Here is a 21,723-nt window from a genome sequence, read left to right as displayed (position 1 = left end):
GCATGTCCTACCTTTTGCATTTAGAAGTGTAAGTGGCAAGTTTAATGTATAAATTTTGTTTAGTAAAAAACACCGCTTATGAGCCACTTTATTTCGTGAAATATGAACTGAAGCACGAATGTTTTTCTCGGTGTATACGATGTCACGCTAAAAACTAGAAATACAAAAAAAAAACACGCATTGTAATTAAAACGCAGGGAAATAACGCTCCTACACAATGTGGGGGATTATATCCAGAACATATTTTACGCTGATACGATTTTTCTAAATGTTCACCTCGTTTATAAAAAAAAAAGTTTCTTAATACCTGCCGTGACCAGGAAAGATTGATCGTGCCGTGTTTATGGTTCATATAATAAGGCGTGCTGTATACGTCAGAGCAAATGTTTGTGTAGAGGCAACTTTTTAAAATTAATTCGATGTTTACGAAGGCTTGCATAAGAAACATTGTGACAAATGCAGTGTTATTATGCATAGCCTTGACGATGTTAACTTCTGTTCTGTGGCACTTGGTTAAATTAAACTAACTTTGATTTGAAAATTAAAGTTAAAATAACATTTTAGTCACTGACAGAATTAGAACAGCACGGATGTCCCTTAGTTGTCTCGCGTCTGATGCAAGCTTTCTAGCCTTGATAACGCCTCAGCGTCTCGCGAACCTCGAGTGTGCATGCGAAGCCAAAGCACGACTAAAAGAAATGAGCGCGTGCTAGGGTCCGGTCAAGCTCAAGAGATTCCCTGGCTTTCTCAACCTCTCAATGGCCACAATCAACTTACTACTAGAGCACATCAGATTCCATTTGTTCTCTTTCTACCATGCCTTTTCTCAAAGCCACAAAGCTTCAAGAATATAGATCCGTACACTTCAGTGTATTTAATATTCATAATAAATATCGAGACGCACAGAGTAAAGCCTGTGAGAGATTGATTTGCGTTTTCTGGCTTCTTGTTTGCAGAACAAGCAGCAGTCTTCAAGCTGTTTTTCAAGAGTTGTTTTTATGAAATGCCTTCCCAAATTTGATAACGGAAAGGTTAGGAGACAAGAACTCAAGACGAAGGCCGCTCTTGAAAAGGAAATTTTGAAAGAATAATGGAGCCTGTCAGCATTTCAAGCGATACCTAAACTCATACGAGACACCCGATAAAGGCGCTTCTGCGTTTTTATTGCAATAAACACGTGTGTTCATCTGTAAGCATAACAGATCATGACACACACTTAAAGCACGAACGACAGACTCTACACGGATTTATCAAAATGGTCAAGAGAGGTATTTTTTCATCTGTCACTTCAAGCTTTATAAGAAATTACCATTTAACAAATGGCGTGCGGAGCACAAAGTTTACAGTATCCCAAAACAATCTTGTTTAAAAATGTTAAAGGATCGTCAAACCGAACTAAAATATCGAATAGGACCAGTGACTGAACGTTGTACATAATGAGGATAAACAGATATAAAAGAGCGAACGAAGAAAAGAAAAGAATGACAGGCACTGCGAGTGTTAAAGATTGTATTCAGTTGATTTCTGCGTTTTAGGTACTTTGATTGAAGCCTAATTTTTTTCTTGATGAATTGGCTCTTTCAGGAAATTGGGGAAGCGTGTCTTGATTTGGCGAAACTGAACTTGAACCATAGACTCAACGAGGAAAAAAAAACTGTAAAAACCCTTCACCATCACGTTGTTCTATACGACAGTAAAATAATAAATATAGAGACAGTACTGAATGAGAGGAGTCGCAGTTAACGAAGGACACGCATTGGGATTTTCTGTTGGGGAAGCCATTCTGTAATAAAATATGCACTAGCTCGATATTGCTGACTAAGACCGAGATTAAACTCGGCGTCCTTGAGGGAGGAGGTCTCCGTTCATTCCTAAGCTGTCAGTGCCGGGCGCGCAACGCGCCCGCCGGACCAGTAAATCGCCTCCTTTTCATCACCTCCCGCGCTCTCTCCGCGAGGTTACGGAAGGGAGCGTGGTCACGTGATTAAAGATAGACGTACGATTGGCTCACCGAGCACCTTAGCTTGCAGCACACACTCAGCTTAGGGGTTACGGAGTCCAGCCCGCGAAACACACACACACACACAGAAAGTGGGGCCGCGTGAAACAAGACCACATGACAAGGCAGGGAGACTGTGGGGGGGACTGTCCCGCAGCCGCGAACTGCAAACGGGGAGATGCGCTTCACAATTCATAAAATTTTTTGACAGAAAGAGCTCTTTTTTTTTTTACCAGAAAAAGTAATGACACGATCAACTTGCACATCTCAGGACACTGTGGAGACAGTTTTTTTAGTTGTTTGAGTATATGTTAGTGCTGATCGGATTGTTTCTATCGGGAGGAGCGGCTCGGCATCTCCGCCATCCAGGCCACTCCTACTGGAACCGGCAAGAACTGGTTCTAGAGTATTGATCACCTGCAGCGCATTTCGTATAAATGCCAAGTGCGATATTTAACATGTGGATTTTCAGGACCATAGATGTTCTGTCGACAGAGTCTACACACCGTTGATATTTCTTTCTTGGTGGTATACATGTGACCACTAGCTTCAACGGACCAAAGAAACGACAAACCCCTTTCTCTTCCATGTGAGTGACAAGGAGAGGACATCTTGACCATCGGAAACAGGTGTTATTGCTACACAATGTACGTTTTTTCTTAATCCAATGAGCTTGGGCAGTGTCGAACTCTAGGTCAGGAATCTCAGACGAGTTCAGCGTGTAGTCTGCAGCGATCGGCAAGAAAAGGCCCTGTACAGCTGTGTTTGTGAGACAAGGACAAACAAAAGAATGTGTCAGCACAGCCTCCGTTGGTCTTTCTGATAGAGAATTTTTTTATTCTGACTGGTGCATGCTAGGGATCGATTATGACACAGCACTCTAATATAACTGAGAAGATGTTGAGACTGTATGGAGTTTTTACGGATATTGTTTATTGGGCTGTTGACCATGTGTATATATTTACAGGGAGCGGTGGAAATAAACTTTTAGTTTATAGAGAGCGCTGTTATCTGTGTCGTCTTTACTTTGTAATTATTTTCTCACGCTGTTTTAAACCAAGATGTCAAAAATATCCCGTACACATTGATATCTCAAACGGATTGCCGTACTTTTGGAAAAGAAGGGCGCGATCAAGTGTGACTATAACGTGCAGGATCCGCCGAGAACAGCTGAGAATAAGGAGAAGCTGCCTCGCTTCTCTCGTCTTCGCTTTGGTTCACAAGCTCGAGGAGACGAAGCGGGGAGGCGAGGGGATAAAATCCTGACGTAACATGTCTCGTCGGCCTCGTCGGTCGTATTGAATCGCGCGCTTCGTTTCCAAAAAATACGGCCACCGTTAGAGATATCCCTGCATGAGTGACGTTTTGCAGGTTTTGCAGCGTCCCGTCTATTGTTCCAGCTTTTTATTGTTAGCTCCGAAATCCGGTTCAGCATCTCTTTAATGCGTCTTCCCTTTACGAAAACAACAACAAAAACATATCAAACCTCGCTTAGCATTGCCGCTCGCATTGTGAAACGAGTGATACACTCGCATTTCCTTGAATGTGACGATGGAAGAAAGAGCTGCGCTTTTGAACTTATAAAGCGACGTTTGAAAACATTGTCAAACAAGATCATTCTTGTGAGTCTTGCTTTCTATCGGCGAATATCGACGTTATTACCAAGCATTGCATAACTGCAAGGGTATGAAATAATCAATTCGCCTGTATATAATGGTGACGCTAGTGTTCGCGATTTTGCCTGGATAATGTGTGGTGAATATGCGCTTAAGAGAGCCCTCGTTTATCCTCATTTAAAATGCCTTAAAATCTCTGTGGCATTTAGAGATCTTACGTTATTGTGGCCGAGCCGCAAAATTAGAACAGAAGAAGTAGCCTGACTCGGGCTACGAAAGAAAATAAATAGCTACAATATAAACACATTGGGTTACGCTTAAGAAACCTATAGACACCAGAGAAAGCTGTGAATCTGCATTTTCATTGCGTAAGACAACCCCTCCCCCCCCCCCCCCCCCTTAAAAAAAAAAAAAGGACAGAATTTTATTTTTTTTTGTTCAGGCGTCGATTTCTCCAATATTTTAGTGGAAGAATTTAGGGAGTGTTGGTATGGTTGCACGAAGCAATGAGAATATAGAGTACAGAACTTTCGTTTTCTTTCGTTTCATGGGGAGAATACATTTTTGACGAAATTTCACTTGAAGGTACAGAAGGTAATCATTCGGATGGAAGATGCATTCTATTTCTCTTAACTTCTTCTTGAAACTGTAAAGCGTAGCTCTATCTGACGAAAGTAATCCCTGGAGAAGGGGAACAAGAGGGACAAAGGACAAACATAAATCTCCAAAGACAGTTAGGTGACTGGTGAGCGACCGTAAATATCCGCCTGGTCCGGGTATCGAACCCGGGACCTCTCCATTACAAGTGGAGCGCTCTACCAACTGAGCTAACCAGGGGTTAGACGTCAGTAGAGCAAACGGGTTTTATCAGCTGCCACCAGTCGAACACCAACAAGGGTGAAGCTTGCAATTTAAGGTTATAATTATAATGCAATTAAATGCAAAGGCGCAAGCGAGCTGGACAAGAATGACGAAAGTAATCCCTGGAGAAGGGGAACAAGAGGGACAAAGGACAAACATAAATCTCCAAACACAGCTAGGTGACTGGTGAGCGACCGAAAAAATCCGCCTGGTCCTTTTCAGGCACAAGAGTATATTGCTCAAGTGGGTCTTGCATTTGCTCTGCAACCAATCTGGTGCCGTCACTTAGTTGGGAGATGTCATCCTCTTCTGTAACTGCAGTCTCTTCGAAAGGGATCGACTGCTCCGGTTCTTCTGCGTCGATAGGAAACCAGTCTTCGGCGACACACTGGGAGGATGAACCGGCGGTCACCACTGGCAATCGGCTCAGCGCATCGGCAGGACTATTGACCTTTCCTCAGCGGTGCTCGATGGTGCAGTTAAAACCCTGGAGTCAAAGAACCCATCTTCTCGCCCGACTAGATGTGTGCTCAGTGCTGAACATCCATGAAAGTGATGCGTGCTCGCAGTGCATCTCAAAGTGGGTAAGCTCTATATATGGACGAAACCTATCGAGTGCCCAGACGACTCATAAGCACTCTTACTCTTGGCATGTATAGTTTTGCTCTGCAGGGGTCAAAGTCCGGCTAATGAATGAGACGGGTCTAAGCTTTCTTTCGGTGTCTTGAAGTAACACAGCGCCCACTCCCACACCACTGGCATCTGTCTGAATCACAAAAGGCTTGTTCAGGTCAGGAAGGGCAACCACTGCATTGGCTGTCAGCTGGGCTTTTAGGCAGTCAAAGGCGGCCTGTTGAGGGAGTTTCCAACTCTAACGAACATCCTTTCTCACTGCGGGGATGAGTTGGGCTAGTTGGTTATGATACCTTACGGGTAAAACCAGCTGAACATTCAAGGAAGGAGAAAGAGAAAAGACAACCAATCGCTGGACTACCAACTATTTTAGTGAATCGTCCTCCTCTTCTACTAAATCTTATGCGTATCAATTTTTTTAATTGTGCTTTTTCTTTATTTGTATTTTTACTTAGCCAAAAGGGCGCTCTTCACAAAGGACCTTTTTTGCGGTTGCAAGGTTATTGAGGAGGAGCTCACACAGTTTTCTTCTTCGTTGTCTACAGCCAAGGCCTTCAACATCTCCCTTGCAAGCCGGCAAAACGTTCAAGTTGTGTGCTCGGCCCCCAATGAGGCTTATTCCCTATGCCGCAGGGTCAATCAGACACAAACGGACAAGAAAGACACGTGTGACACCCGACACAGGACAAAATACCTTCCGCGCCAAAAAGGAGTTGTTTACAGCCTACCGTTGAGATGTGGACGATGTTATATTGGACAGACCGGGAGATGCATAAACGACCGTGCACGAGAACATTTGGCCAACGTTAAGAATCTCGCGGGACCAGGACGCCTCGCTGCCCATTGTCAAACTTGCAAGTGCAAAGCAAAGCTTGAGCAAGCCAGCATCATAGGACATCATAAGAACCAGCTTGCAAGGGAGATGTTGGAGGGCTTGGCTATAGACAACGAAGAAGAAAACTGTGTGAGCTCCGCCTCAATAACCCTGCAACCGCAAGAAAAGCTCTTTCTGAAGGGCGCCCTCTCTGCTAAGTAAAAATAGAAATAACAAACACAATTAAACAAATTTGATACGCATACGATTTAGTAGAAGAGTAGGACGATTCATTAAAACAGTTGGTAGTCCAGAGATTGGTTATCATTTCTCTTTCTCCTTCCTTGAATGTTCAGCTGGTTCCGCCCGTAATGTATCCTTTCTCAGCAGCAACGTAAAGGCTGGTACACACAGACCCGGTTTCTTACGTTACGTTACAAAAAGTCACCGGGAAATCTGTGCTTCGTAATAGGCGTGGCCACCAATCCAAGGATATAGCCTGGCACGCGACATTCGAAACACGAATGTTTCGGTGACGACGAGCTAGGACGGTGAGTTACCGTGGCAACCAAGGACACAAGGCTCGCCGTAACGTAACGTAAGGAGTTCAGCTCGGTTCAACTTATCACACAGCACCGTTTTCTTACGTTACGTCTAAGTCACCGTAACATTCGTGTCTCCGATGTCGCGTGCCAGGCTATCTCCTTGAATTGGTACCCACGCTAAATACGAAGCACAGATTTCCCCGTGACTTTTCGTAACGTAACGAAAGAAAACAGGTCTGTATGAACGAGGCCTTAAGGGGCTTGGCCTCATCCGAGAATCGAGGAATAAATATCCGGTAATATCCCCCCAGTCCGAGAAAGGCCTGAAGCTGTTTCACTGAAGTTGGTTCTGGGCACGGTGTAAGATACACTCTTTAGGTGAGGACACGGCGGGGCTGAACGCGCGGCGCGACGAGTCAGATAGTGTTCGTTCGACGGACATCCGAAAAGCTGCATTATTCCGCGGCCACCGTGCCCGCGGCTGGCAGTGTCGCCGGCGGCCAAACGGCGAAACTGTGAGAGCGAAAAAAAGTATCACGTTGTCATGACAACCCAGTACACCGTGGTCTTTCTGCACGAACGGCAATCTCGCTGGAGCTCTGCGCGTGTGGAGCATGAGGCGGCACGAGCCGTCTTTGCCGTGCCCACGGGTCGACGAGTCATCTGCCGGCGCCGCTTGAAACCATAGTGAGAGAGAGAAAGAGAGAGAGTGAAAAGCGAACTTTTTCTGCACTGCGCAAGGAACGCGCTGTCCTCACCTGAAGAGTATTATCTTACACCGTGGTTCTGGGTAATGTGAATGCTTGGGCTATTTGGTAATTTATGCTTGGATGGAACAGCGCGGATGAACAGTCACACTCACAGGCACACAAGAAATGAGCCTGTGAGTCTGTTTCCCTGTTGTGTGCCTGTGAGTGTGATTGGTTCTGGGAATGCTGTCACAGCTTTTACCTTCTCGGGATCTGGGCGACACTCCCCGGGTGAAATGAGGTGGCCTAGAAACTTCAAAGAACGCTTACATAGCTGTACTTTGGGTGGATTGATTGGGAGGCCTGCATTAGAGATTCGGTTCAGAACCTCTCTCACGTGCTCAATATCTTCATCAAAGGACTCGAAGTAGATGAGGACGTCGTCTAGAAAGGCCATGCAGTATGTGTACTTTATCCCTTCAAGCACCTTGTCCATTAAGGCCTGGAATGGGGCCGGACCTCCTGCCACGCCAAAGGGCATACGCTTGAACTGGAACATATCTTTATAACAGATAAATGCCGCTTTGTGGATGTCTTTTTTTGCCACTGGGATCTGAAAGAACCCTTGCGATAAATTCATGCCAGTGAACCACTTAGCCTTGCCCAGCTGAGCCAGTACTTAGTTCGTCTGAGGAATGGGGTACACTGGGATGTATGTCCGAGAGTTCAAAGGTCGATAATCAATGGCTAAGCGATACTCTCCGGTTTTCTTGGCCACAAGTACAGGTGCGCTGGCCCATGAGCTTTGACTTGGTTCTAACAGGCCTTGGTTTAGAAAACATCTACACAATGATAGATTATCGCTTTCTTCTGAGAATTCGTCGGCCTCAGTTTACAGCGAACTGGAAAGTTGGTGCCAGTGCAACCCGGCTCTGCACAGAAAATGTGCTTATAACTGTCGAGCAAGCGTGCCATGCGTGGGTCACTTTCAGACATATTCTCAGGTGTGTCTATGACGGAGAATGTAGTCATGTCTAAAGTGTTGCTGTCAGGCGGTTCGGCAAACAGGGCCTCTAAAAAATAGATGGGTCCGTCGTTTGACTTGTCCAATAGGCTCCTTCGTGGCACCCTGTCGAATCGAACAATCTCTTGTCGTTCCACTCCTACTGTCCAGCCGCCCAAGCCCACTTGAACAGAGATGCCCGTAGCTGTCAGAAAGTCCCGGCCCAGTACAACGTCTCGGCACAAACCCGACATGTGCAGGAAGCGCTGTTTGCGGGACCCACCAGACCAACGTACTCTGCATCTCACAGACGCAGTTGTTTGTGACCATCCTGTGGCAAGTCGAAGAGAATGAGACGCTTCGCGTGTTGAAACCCCTGTTGATTTGGCGGCTTCCATTGCTGTATCTTCCAGCAGACTAATGCTTAGACCCTGTATCCAGGAGGGCGTAAAACACCTTGTCACCGATGGGGACTTCGAGCAGTGGCTCCTTCCGTCCGGCGGTTGCTGCCACTTGCAGCGTGGTTTAGATTGGCCGGGGCAACCTCTACGATTCTCTGTTTCCCGGACAGTTGGCTTGTATGTGGCCCGTCTGGTTACATGTGTAGCGCCTGCGCTGGTTACGAGGTCTTCCTGTGGCGCAGTGACGTGCGGCATACCCGCCGCCGCCGCAGCGCTGACATCCTTTCCCGGCGGAACGAGGCCACGCTCCACAGGCGGGCACCACGGGCTGTCAGTACTGACTGATCTCGGTATGATGCGAGTACTGCTGTGGGGTGGAGGGGCGATTCTTGTTGGGCACCCGGTGTTGCGGTTACAGCAGTCTGTGTGCAGTGTACTGTTGAAACTTTGGTGGAAGAGTCAGGGTGTTCTACGAAAGCCAGGTCCTTGGCAGCCTGATTTCCCTTGCTTGGTGGCGGAACGTACCGTAGGCGATGCCAAGCGCGCTCCATGATAGATCCTGCCGCTTTTGCCATTTCTTGGAGATTTGCGAAGACCATGTGTTCCATGAGATCTTGAAACATCGGATGCATTTGTCTCGTACTCTTTGCACCTTTTCATAATCGAGCACTGGCTCTCCAATGAGATCATAAAATTCTGCAATCACGTGAATGAAGTGTTGAGATTTTTTTGCGGGTGTTGGGTTCCCCCCTAAAGCTCTTCTTTCAGTCTGTGTTTGTAGTCCACTGAAGCGAACTCCGACTGGAACTCTTGGACAAAAGACTCCCGGTTGTCGAGTCTCCCCGTGAATTTCCACCATAACTTGGCAGTTCCCTCGAGTGCAGCGGGCAGCACTTGGCGCAGGCGCTTGTCCTGAGGTACCCCAGTTAGCGAACAAAACATCTCTAGCTTCTCCAGGAATTCTTGAGGCGTTCGCGTATCTTCGTAGCCGATGAATTTCGGGAATGATAGATTTAGGCACTTCCACGGCATGGATCTTTGTTGGGAAGCATGATCTTCTGGAAATGCTACCGGCGTGTTCATGAGCAAGTCTCGTACTTGTACCGCCATTCGTTCGCGATCCATTGTGGACTCGCTCGTCAGGGCTAGCAGTTCCTGAACAACATTGTCTGGCGTCGCTTGTCCGGAAGCCGCGCTTACATTTCCGTTGGCTTCCATGTTGACTCGTAATTCTTCAAGGGGGGCCCAAGACGGGCCCCCCTTGTTGGTGTCTAGGGGTTTATCCTACATAAAGTCACTCCACATGAGCTATCTTCCAACCGTTAAAGTCCTAATTTCCTCCTTCTCCCTCGTGTCCGACCTGGTGCACGCTCTGCTGTCCCATCGCATTGTCCCCCATGAGCAACAATGCCTTGATGTGCCACCTGCTGGGCAGGGCATGAGCTCCGTGCCCAGCACGGTGTGTGGCGCGCGAGCGCCTATGTTCTGTGCGTAGGCGTCGCACGCACAGCCCGCACCTTCACATTACAAAAGATGAAACCCATTATTCCGCGTCCATAGTATGTCCATAGGGGTTCAAAGACCATACTCGAAATGCACAGCGCAATCTAGTGGGGTGGTGAAGAACACGCTCCGTCTCACCAGTTGGCTTCGGCGCGGGCAAAAGCTAGAACGCGAAAGTAGTTCTGAAGAATCTTTCGCTCGCACAAGCGCTCGCGCAGAGAAAGCTCTTTCGAAAACCAGGTGCCCATGCCGGTGACTTTGCCGTCAATCAAAGCCAAATTCCGAGCTGAAGTGTACGTCTTGCATGTTGGTTGCGGCGAGAAACCAGCGACCGGTGGGGAGATAAGCCCGTGCATGCGAAAGAAGAATGTGAAAAATAGTAACCTTTAGCTCGCAGGTGTAGGTGAAGATCAATGACGCTGAGCAGTAGGCCTCGATTGTTATCGACAACGCTACGAAATTGACAAACAGCAGAGGTGTCTCGCTGCATCGAAGATGGCACAATTTCTTATATGGCCTATTGTTGTTCAGCAGATAGCTTTTAGAAATAGAGGGTATTTCACGTAAATTGACAAAGGTTTAAAAATATTTTGGTTCATTTTGGGAAGACGAAACCGAACGAATAAGTTTGCTCATTGTTTGGAGCAACTCAGGTTATTTGTTTAATTTGGCCCAATTAACTCACTAATTAAAAGTTAATATGTCAGTTTTGAAATATTCTATTTAGAGCAAAAGTTCTAGTGACAGGGTTGTAGAGCGTCCTCAGAAACATCCAATTCAGTGTTTTTTATCAAGAGACCTTAACACATATTTCTTTATGGGCTTCGAATAATGTTTACGAATTATGAAGAAAACGCGTGACCTTGAGCATGTGCACCTTGTATTGCAGCGCTCTCAGCCGTGGCTTGAATAAACTAGGCCTGCAAGCTGAATAGAGCACTGCTGAATGCGCGCTATTGACAAATTCTTGTTTTGTTTTTTTCATAATTCGGGCACTTTTTTGAACCCTGCAAAAACGAACGGTGTTAGAGGTTTCTTGGAAAAGAAAACAACTACAACAACACTGAATTCGTTGTTTCCAAGGACGCTTTACAATGTTGTCGTTCGAACTTTTGGTCTCAATTGAATATTTTAAGTTTATTAATTAATCCTAATTAACTAGTTAATTTGTAAAAAAATAAAAAAAGCCTGACTTCCTCCAAGCAATGAACAAACTTATTCGTTTGGTTTCGCCTCTGTAAAACGCACTAAAATATTTTTAAACCTTGACTCAAGTTTGGTGGAATACCTTGTATGGCGTAAACAAAATTAGGTGCCCCTTTATTTATGCATTGTGAGATCATATGTTTGTTTCTCTTATTATGTAATGTTTTGAGCTACAAATATTAAAAACAAAGCACTTGATATGTACTTCATGCAAACGGTTTAGGTTAAATTTAGGGTGACAAGAGCAGCTTGGGCTTTGATCATTCTGGCATTTCAGTATATCTGGTGTTCTGAATTTAAGGTCTACTGGAATCTGCACTGGAAAGGATGTTTTCCTCATCTAGAATCCCGTGACCCATGAGTAGGATTTTGCAATAGGTGTGCTTTCTATGTTTACATGCGCGAGGAATGTCAGTACCGATCCCTTAGTGTGGAACGAAGAGTTTCTGGAGACTCAAAACCTTTAAGGTAAAAATAATTCGAAATGAAATTAGAAATAACAATAATCTTGTAGAATATTTAAACCGTGTCAGGCATTGTAAATGTATAAACAAGACGAGGCAGTTACTAATTTTTATGTTACAGTTGATAATAAAATAATTTTTATTCTAATATAAATGTTCACTATCTTTTCTTGACTCAAGGCACAAAGCTGTATATTGGTGTGGCAGTGTCGTACCGGCGGATACAAAAAAAAAAAACATGCCGGAGGGGTAATGTCTTCTTCATTTTCTAGTGTTTGTGAAAAATAAAACTGCAGGTAGTGGCCTTGACAGTGACTTGCTGCCAAAGGCGAACCACACTTACAATGTGTTCATTGTATAGGATCGCGCATCTCCGCTCAAGTGGACATTCTTTAAATGGGCGGTTTCATTTGGATTCAGGCAACGAGGTGCAGTCGTATTTTTTATTTTGCCTAAAATTTTTATATCTTGGTGCGCATGGTCCAAGAAAAACAATAAATTTTATTTTAATGTCCTGACATGTTTAGTTTCTAAGAAAAAAAATCTTGAAGAAGCGAGAAAGAACAACGAGGTTTTGACGATTGTCGTATATGGCGTTTTTGAATCAATCTCAGTCTCAAAGTATTCAAAACAGAGAGTCTATATTTTTTAGTGTGATTTATATGCAAGTTGGTAAAACAACATTATAACTACTCTTTATTATCCGTCGCTCCAACCTTTGTGAAAATCCCCAAACATGCCTCCGCGAACAACTAAGACTTAAATTGCGGATTTTTTTGTTTGAGTCGACTATGTTTAGTGTCGCTTTTAATATAATACCACGTGAAGAACCTTTCATTGCCTTCTAAATTAAACAACGTTTGTGCCTTTATCATGTACGAGTACTAAGACATAAATTATAAAACAGAGAAGGTTTTCACTTTTCGTTCAATTTCAGCACGCTGTACAAAACAAAACAAAAAAAACATTTTTAATTTTTTTTCTCGCGTCGTCTTCTTTTTACACTTTTTTTTTTACCCAGAATAATACCGTTAGAGGTCTTTGCTCTTGTTTTATGTTTTAGGCCTCTAAATACGCTCAAAAAGAGCAAATGCCGATGGTGGGTTTTGACGATTCTCGTGTGTGGCGTTTTTGAACCACTCTCTATCTCAAAGTATTCAAAAGAGAGCTTCTATATTTTTTATTGTTTTATATATGCAAGTCGGTAGAACGACATTCTAACTACTATTTATTATTCGTCGATCCAATTTTTGTAAAAATCCCCAAACATGCCTCCGTGAACAACTTATACTTAAATTGCGGATTTTTATTTTATATTTTTTTTGAGTCGACTATGTCTAGTATTGCTTTTACTATAATAATAATAATAATCGTTTATTTTACCATAAGATTTTTATGGTGGCGATCAGGGACAAAAAGCTGTAGAAAACAGCTTGACGAGGTCCCCGACCGCCTACAAGCAGCAGAGCAGCGTGATACTCACAGTATAAAATACATACAGAGCACAAGCTATAGAAATGATATCAGAAAAGACCTTCGTCATCACACACTTTGTTAAGGCTGATTCACAGGATTGTTAACTTTTTGTCACTTTCTAGTTTTTGAAAAAAAAGAAAAAAGAAACGTGATACAATCGCGACATAACTAATAAAAAACAGGAGAAAAGGATTTATGCACACGATCGACATCAAACAGAAGGGTCCGAATATCCTTGACAGATAATTTCTCCCAATCGAAGTTTTGTTCGGGAAATAAATTTAATAATAATTTCGGAATAGTGTATCTGAGCATTTGTGTTCCGTAGTTCGTTCTGGGAGTGACCACCTCCCAACAGCTCGCAGAACGAGTGGGATAAGGATGAACATATTGGGAAAGGCGTCCAAGGCTCACTAGAAAGCTAGTATTTCTAATTTCTTCCACTTTTAGAGTAGTGGAAAGTCTGTAGTCGTAGAGAGAATATATACTAATAATGTGGAACTTCTTGAATAGATTGGCTGTAGGATGATCAAAATCTACATTCGCGATTGCCCTCACGGCTTTTTTTCGCAAAAAATGTATTTTATCAAGATTTGTTAATGTCGTCTTACCCCAGACTAGGTGGCCGTAAATTATATGGGAATAGAACAAGGAGTTATATATTAATAATTTAACATTTGTTGGCAGTACATAGCGGTTGCGGTTTAGGATACCGACTATCTGTGATAACTTCGAGGTAACATAATTGATGTGATCGTCCCAAGACATATTCTCGGAAAAAGTGACACCAAGCAGTTTAAAAGCATTGACGATCTCAATCCTGGTTGAGTTTATTACGATATGTTTGGTGATATTTACAAGTTTGCTCTTGGGACGAAAAAGCACGGCTTTTGTCTTTGCAACGTTTATTTGTAGCGAATTGATGCGGCTCCAGACGTTCAACTTAGAAAGCGCCAAGTTTGCCGATTCGAACAGCAGATCAACGTTTTCCGCAGTGAAAAGTAAAGTGGTGTCGTCGGCGTAGTTTACAAACTTTGCTTCGGAAGTAATGTTAACAATATCATTTACAAATATATTAAAAAGAAAAGGACCCAATATACTACCTTGTGGGACACCAGAATTGATCGGTTTTGTAGTTGAGGAGTGCCCATCAATACAAACAAAGTGCATTCGGTGTGCCAGGTAAGATTTTATTAACTTCAGTGCGTGCCCTCGAATACCGTAGGTGTCTAGTTTTTCAATTAAAATTTTATAACTTAGGCAATCAAATGCCTTTGTGAAGTCTACGAAGATACCAAGAACCATTTTCTTTTCCTCGAAGCTTTGAAGTATGTGTTCTTTCTGAACAAGCAGAGCAGATTCCGTTGACTTTTGTTTTATGAAACCAAACTGTGAAGCTGTTATTAAGTTATACTTATTAGAAAAGTTAATTAGTCTTATATGAAGCAGTTTCTCGAGTATCTTCGAAAACACAGGTAGTATCGAAATTGGCCTATAGTTTCCCATATCGTTAACACTCCCTTTTTTATGTAGGACGGACACCTTTGCTATCTGCATACGTTTAGGAAATACACCTGTGGTAATACAAAGGTTAAATATATGGGTTAGTACTGGCGCCAACGCATGAACAATATGCTTCACTGGCCTTACCTGTATGCCATCCGCATCACAACTACCACTATTTTTAAGTTGCAAAACTACAGAAATTAATTCGGCGTCAACTACTGGCTCTAAAAATATTGAGTTATTTTTTCTGGTGTCACGAAACAAGGAAGAATTTACGGTGTTAGTTTTATCTGCAATGCTTATGAAATGTTCATTAAAGGCGTTCGCTAACGCATGCCCAGTTAGTTCAGCACCGTCATTGACAATCTTTACAATAGAGCCGCGGGAGCGATTTCGACCTAAGAGGGCGTTCAGTTCTTTCCATATGACATCGGCATGACCCTGCGCTGCTTTGAACACGTTAAAATGATAGCTTTGTCTAGCTCGCCGCAGGTTTTTTGTCAAGCTGTTGCGATATGTTTTGAAGACTCTTAGATCGTTTTGATCTCTGGACTTCGCAAATCTGGCATATAACGCATTTTTCGTACGAATTTTACAATGCAGTTCGGGCGTAACCCACGGTTTTTTAATGCGTTTAGAAGTTTTCATAGATTTGAAGGGAAAGTGTGTCAAATATTGCTCAGAAAACAATTCCATAAAAATATTGTAGGCCTCTTCGGCGGTATCCTGGTTGAGTACGCTATCCCAATTTATATCTGATAGAGCGGTTAAAAAATGGTCTAGTCCATCAAGTGTTATTTTTTGAAACATTGTACACTGCTTCTTATTTGCCTCACGTTTCATATATTTGTCAGAAATAAATATTGGGAGGTGGTCCCTAAGATCGCCACATACAACACCAGCTTTTATATGCTCTGTCGAGCGATTTGATATGAACACGTCTATTAGTGTTTTGGACTGGCAGGTAACTCGCATGGGGCTGTTGATAACGTTTCTGCATCCGCCAGTATTAATTAAAGTCGTAAATGTGCGTTTAACAGTAGTGTCCGTACACATATCAATGTTAAAGTCTCCACCACAAGTAACAATATACTTTCCTTCGTTGACAAATATTAAGAAGGATTCAAAGAACTCAAAGAAGATTTCAAGACTGCCACTAGGGGGTCGGTATATAACAGCAAAAATATTATCTTTACTACGAACACAAAGCATCTCGTAATCCTGTGTGGCGCAGCTGAAATCTTTTATTAATTCACAGCGAGAGTCTTTAGTCAGGATGGCCACACCGCCACCACGCTTCTCTGAGCGATTGACGTAAAAAGAACAATACGACGGCAGTTTCAAAACATTAGCTTCATCCGTGTACCAAGTTTCGGTAAGCATTATAACATCAAAATAAAAACCAAAAACCAATAACACCACGTGTATAACCTGTCATTGCCTTCCAAATTAAACAAAATTTGTGCCTTTATCATGTACGAGTACTGAGAAATATATTATGAAACAGAGAAGGTTTTCACTTTTTGTTCAATATATATAGCGTGCGACGTATTTGCCGCTACGTCGCACGCTATGTATAAAAAAAAATTAAAATTTTTTTTTGCGTTGCGCTTTTTTTTACATTCTTCTTTTACCCAGAATACACTACGTTAGAGGTATATGCACTGGTTTTGAGTTTTAAGCCTCTAAATGTGCTAAAAATGATTCTGCTCTGTTATCAACATGAATTTCGCATTAAAAATATAAAATTTCGCATTTAAAGATCTAGGTTTCAAATAGGAAGGGTATTTTACTCTAATATTTTACATTATTATTCTTTGATATTTCTAACGTAGTATAGATTATGTAGCGCATAGGGTTTAGGCTTCAGGCCTCTCCAATCATGGCACCGGCGGAAATTGTGAGAAAACCCGCTTTTGGCAGTTGCGATTTTATAGTGTTTAGACGTTTGGAATTTCAAACTGGTTATTATACGCCTAAATGCATCAATGTGTTTTACATGATTATTTATTAAACGTCCCTAAATTATTATAATAAAGAATAAAATATACAGCTATAACCAATATACCCACCATCAGCATTTGCTCTTTTTAGCATATTTAGAGGCCTTAAAGCACAAAACTAGTGCATATACCTCTAACGGAATATATGCTGGCTATTAGCTCCGTGCGCGACCGAAAGCGTCGCTGTGGTCATCCTTCTACGATTGGCCGAACGCTGACTATGACGTCGGAAAGGGGATTTATCATCGACGGATATAGGAGGAATGAAAGAACTTTAATTTTGACGGTTTTGGTGTGCCTTTGAGAACGCAATGATTTCAAGCTTCCACCATGCTAATAACAAAACCATCGAACTTGTTGTTCGCAAGGTGATGACGTCACAAGGGGGAACCGTAGGAGGGCGCCACCAAAACATCTCGCCGCTAATAAGAAGGGTGTGAAAAAAACGCGACGCTGAAATTGAACGAAAAGTGAAAACCTTCTCGGTTTCATAATCTATTTCTGTGTACTCGAGAGTATTTAAGACACATACTTTGCATAATGTTCAAGGCAATGAAAGGTTCTACACGTGGCATTATTTTAAAACGATATTAAACATAATCGACTAAAAAAAAAAGAAAAACAAATCCTCAATTTAGGTCAAAGTTTTTCGCGGAGGCATGTTTGGGGATTTTTACGAAAATTGGAGTGACGAATAATAAGTAGTAGTTATAATGTCGTTTTACTTACTTGCATATATATCACGCTACACAAATATAGACGCTCTCTTTTAAATACTTTAAGAATGAGAGTGATTCAAAAACGCCACGCGCGACAATCGTCAAAACCTCGTCGTTCTTTCCCATATCTTTGAGATTTTTTCTCAGAAACTAAACGTGTTAAGACATTAAAATAAAAATGATTGTTCTTCTTGGAACATGTGCCTCAAAATATAAAAATTTGAAGGAAAATAAAAAAAAATATGACTGCATCTCGTTACTTGAATCCAAATGAAACCGTCCATATATATGTAATACTTACATTCAGTTTGCGTTACACTGGGAGAGGTTGTCACGGTAGGCCTCACAAAAAATGTATAGAGCAAACGAGCATATAATAAAATGCTCCATCTAATTTCGTGTAGTCGGTATACGTATATTAAGACCTTTAAAAAATGCTAATTTCGAGGTTTGTCGAGTTCGATATGCAAGTATGTGGTGGACATGAATACGTTTACTGTTTTAAAAACAACAATATTGGTCACAACAATTAAAAAATACTAAATGAAGGAGCTTGTCCAAAATGACAAGTCCTGCTGTAAGGCTGATCACCGCAGGTCTCGAGATGTTCGGTCGGAGCTCGTGTCTCTGTTCTTGAGCGCCGCGCATGGCACGCGGTGACGCGCCACACTCGGGTGACTTGCCGCGCAAGGTTTCAAGCTGCCTAGCGCTTTGACGTAACAAGAGCTCCCCCCCTTGAGAAGTTTCTAGGGTGACGTTGGGCCCAAGAGACGGAGCGATGGTACTGGCGCTCGTTGGTTGGCAACGGCGATGCTTGGTGGGGCTATAGGGGGCCAACTTAGGGGCTGGAGGCTGGGTACTGTCGACAGTTCAAAGTGGTCAGGCTTAGGAGGTCGATGGAGATGGTACCCCGCCGTCGGTTCAAATCCAGCAGAAAGAACTTATCACGTCTTTCCAACACCTTCAACGGGCCGTCGTATTGTTGATCGAGCGGTTTCTTGACCGCGTCTCGACTTACAAAGACATGTAGGGCCGAGGTTAGCTCGCCGCATTCGTACGTTGCGTGTCGGCCGTGATGCCGCGTTGATGTGGCCCGAAGGCTACTCATAACTTCTCGAAACTGGGTGACGCAGCTGAGAGGATCTGGCACGGTGGGCGGATGTGATGTCGCGAACGTTTCAGGTGAGACGCGAGGCGCCTCCCCATAGACTATGTCCACGGAAGTGCATCCCAAGTTTGACTAAAGGCTGGTTCGTGGGCCTAGTAGCACGATGGGAAGTAGTGTCCACCAGTTGTTGGAGTCGTTGTGCGCTTTTAGTGCGGCCTTCGATGTCCGCTAAAACTTTTTCACCAGGCCGTTGGCTGATGAAAGATACGCTGTGGTACGAATGCGAGATGTTCGGACGAGTACTATGAGTTTTTAAAACAGCTTCGACTGGAATTGTGCAGCTCGGTTTTTAAAAATGGATAATGGGACACGGAAGCGCGATATCCAACCGTTGACGAGAGTCATCGCAATGGTCATGGCGCAGATGTCTACGATGGGGAAGGCCTTCGGTCAGCGCGTGAATTCTGTCAGTGCACGTAAGCTTACATGGCTCCGTGAGATGTTGGTAAAAAGCCGACAATATCCACGTGAATATTGTCAAAAGAAGCGGTGGCGGTGTGCATTGTAGCGAAAGCTGCAAAACTGTGTCGTTGAACCTTAAATCGCAGGCACGGCAGGCACGTTGCACGTACCGGCCCACCCTATGTAAAAAAAAACAGCTAGAAAACCAAGCTGGTCAAGCTGGTTTAGCTGGTTTTTAAGCTGTTTCGAGCTGATCTACGTGGTAATCAAGCTGGTTCAAGCTGGCACTGCAGCTGGGCAAGCTGGTACTTGAGCTGGTTCCAGCTGGTACTGAAGCTGGTTCAAGCTTGTCAAGCTGGTTCGAGCTGGTCAAGCTGGTTCGAGCTGGCGCTGCAGCTACTCTCCGAAGAGACCATCTGGTTCGAGGTAGGTACCGTGCGCAAATGCTGAGGTCTAACTGCCCTCTACCGGGACTAACCGAAAGGCGCGCAAGCAGCCGCGGCAGCAAAAGTGCGGGAGCAAAAGAAGCGAGAGGCGCGCGGGTGCAAGAACGCGGGAGCAAAAGACGCGTGGACAAGATGGCCGATGGCCATTTTGTCCACGCCGATGGCCAGCGTTAGCGACACACTTACTGTTTCGGAACGCAGGGGGAGGTCTCCACAGAGAATTGTAGCGTGAAAAATTACAGGAGGGCGTATGTTTAAGGGTTGGAGCTCACTTTATAACGATCGTAGCCTCTGTTCCAGCACGTCGGGGGGATCGGTGGCGATTCTTTTTTCGAGCGCCGAGGCGCGCGGTCAAGGAATCATGAGCTCCAGCGGAGCGCGTTCGACGGCTTACCCTAGCCGGGTTCCAACAGGTATTTCGGAATATTTGACTCCCCAGGACTACCGTATCATCCTGCGTACGCTGCCAACAGGCCGTTATTCTTTTAATTCAGTCTTCCTACATGGCGACCAATCAGCGAGACCATATCACATCGACGACTTTCGCGACGTTCTGAATGACGTCGTTGACATGAATGACGTGGCCGGCTTCGGTGCTTTCCAGTACAACCACGTTTGGATGCTCACCCTGCACAACGCGGCAGCGAAGGAGAAGCTGCTACATCCGGCAGTGCTCAACGTCAAGGGCAAGACCTGCCTGGTCATCGATCCGAATGTGAGTGAGAAATCATTCAAAGTTCCTTGGGTTCCCGTCTGCGTTCCCGACGAAGCTGTGCAAAAGACGTTCGAGTCGCACGGTAAAGTGAAATCAATCGTGCACGAGAGGTGGAGGCAACCAGGCTTTGAGAATGTGGAGACAACAACGCGAACAGTCACGATGGTGCTCAAGGAAGGCATCACAGTGGAAGCTATCCCGCATCAAATCAACATCCTCGGTATGCCAGCGTTGGTGTCCATCTCAGGCCGCCCACCTCAGTGCTTACGGTGCAAGAAGGTAGGACACATGCGCAAGCAGTGTCACACTCCGTGGTGCAGGACATGCCGCACTTACGGACATGAGGAGGACAACTGTATCCAGGCGTACGCGGCAAAAACGAGGCCTCCAACTGAACTGCAGGACTTCGATAACCTGATAGACCAAGATGAAATGGAGGAGACCATTGCCGCGACTCCGACAGGGAAGGTGTCTGAATTGTCGACTGACGTCGTCGGAGCAGCCGACTCAGCACCACCAGCAAGCAGCGTCGCAGAAGTCAAGATGACAGAGACGCCGTCGCCGAAGGCGGGAGAGAACTCGCCAGCAGGACAAGTCACACCAGAATCGGTTGAGATGAAAGACGAGGAAAACAGAAAGGCCAGCGGGGCAGATGGCAACCCGGATCAAGAAGTCACCGGAGTGCAAGCGCCAATTAAAAGGAAGGGAGAGCGATCAACGGAAAAAATTGCAACGCGTGCGACTGCGGGTAACCAACGATTTACTCTTGTGATCTGCAAGCGCTGGAAGAAAGGCACCGAACCTCAAGGACAACCATGGTAGACAGAGCGGGGTGCTTCAGCACTTGAAGAAACAGCCTTCGAAGATTGACAACGTTCTGCCAAACGTGTAAGCCGTCCCAACTCCAACACTTTATTGAATGACTAAAAACTCGAATCCTCTGAATATTGCAAACTTTAACGCTGTTAGTACTGTTGCAAGGAAACGTAAGAAATGGCTACTCAGTCTGCTGCTAGAAAAACGCATAGATATTGCTTTCATTCAGGAAACAAGAATCTCCACGCATAAGCAGGCAAAAGTCTTCGTGCAGTACTTTGGACACGTGTTTTGGTGTTTTCACACATTGACTCTTGGCAATCTGTCTGGAGGAACGGCGGTGCTTGTCAAAAAAAAAAAGTGTTTTTTCGTTGTTGATTGTGAGCTTGGCGCGGACGGTCGCGTAAGCAAAGTTGACTGCCTCGTTAAAAATAAACTAGTTCGTCTAGTGTCGGTTTATGCACCGAATGATGCTGCTGAACGCTGTCTTTTTTTTCAAGTCTTTGATACGAATCTTGGACACGCCTGGAAAAGTCATTCTAGGCGGAGACTTTAACTGCGTGTTTTCTAACCGTGACCGCTCTAATTACGCTACAATAAGCGACTCGAGTGCAACTAAGCTGAAGAGCGTGTTAGAGCAGTTTGACCTGGTTGACGTCACAAGCCCGCTGAAAGGTTTTTGTCCTCGCTTTACGCATTGGCAGGGAGCATCTCACGCTCGCCTTGACAGACTTTACC

General features: G+C 44.3%; 1 pseudogene; it reads left to right on the top strand.

The window, feature by feature from the left end:
• The first annotated feature begins 20,274 nt into the window (after positions 1–20,274).
• Positions 20,275–21,039, top strand: LOC115308304 (annotated as a pseudogene).
• The last annotated feature ends 684 nt before the right edge of the window (positions 21,040–21,723 follow it).

Source organism: Ixodes scapularis, unplaced genomic scaffold (assembly GCF_016920785.2).
Source record: "Ixodes scapularis isolate PalLabHiFi unplaced genomic scaffold, ASM1692078v2 PGA_scaffold3__209_contigs__length_174095766, whole genome shotgun sequence".
In the NCBI taxonomy this organism is placed as follows: domain Eukaryota; kingdom Metazoa; phylum Arthropoda; class Arachnida; order Ixodida; family Ixodidae; genus Ixodes; species Ixodes scapularis.
The sequence above is the reverse complement of the archived record's forward strand: the minus strand, read 5'-3'. Positions and strand labels throughout refer to the sequence as shown.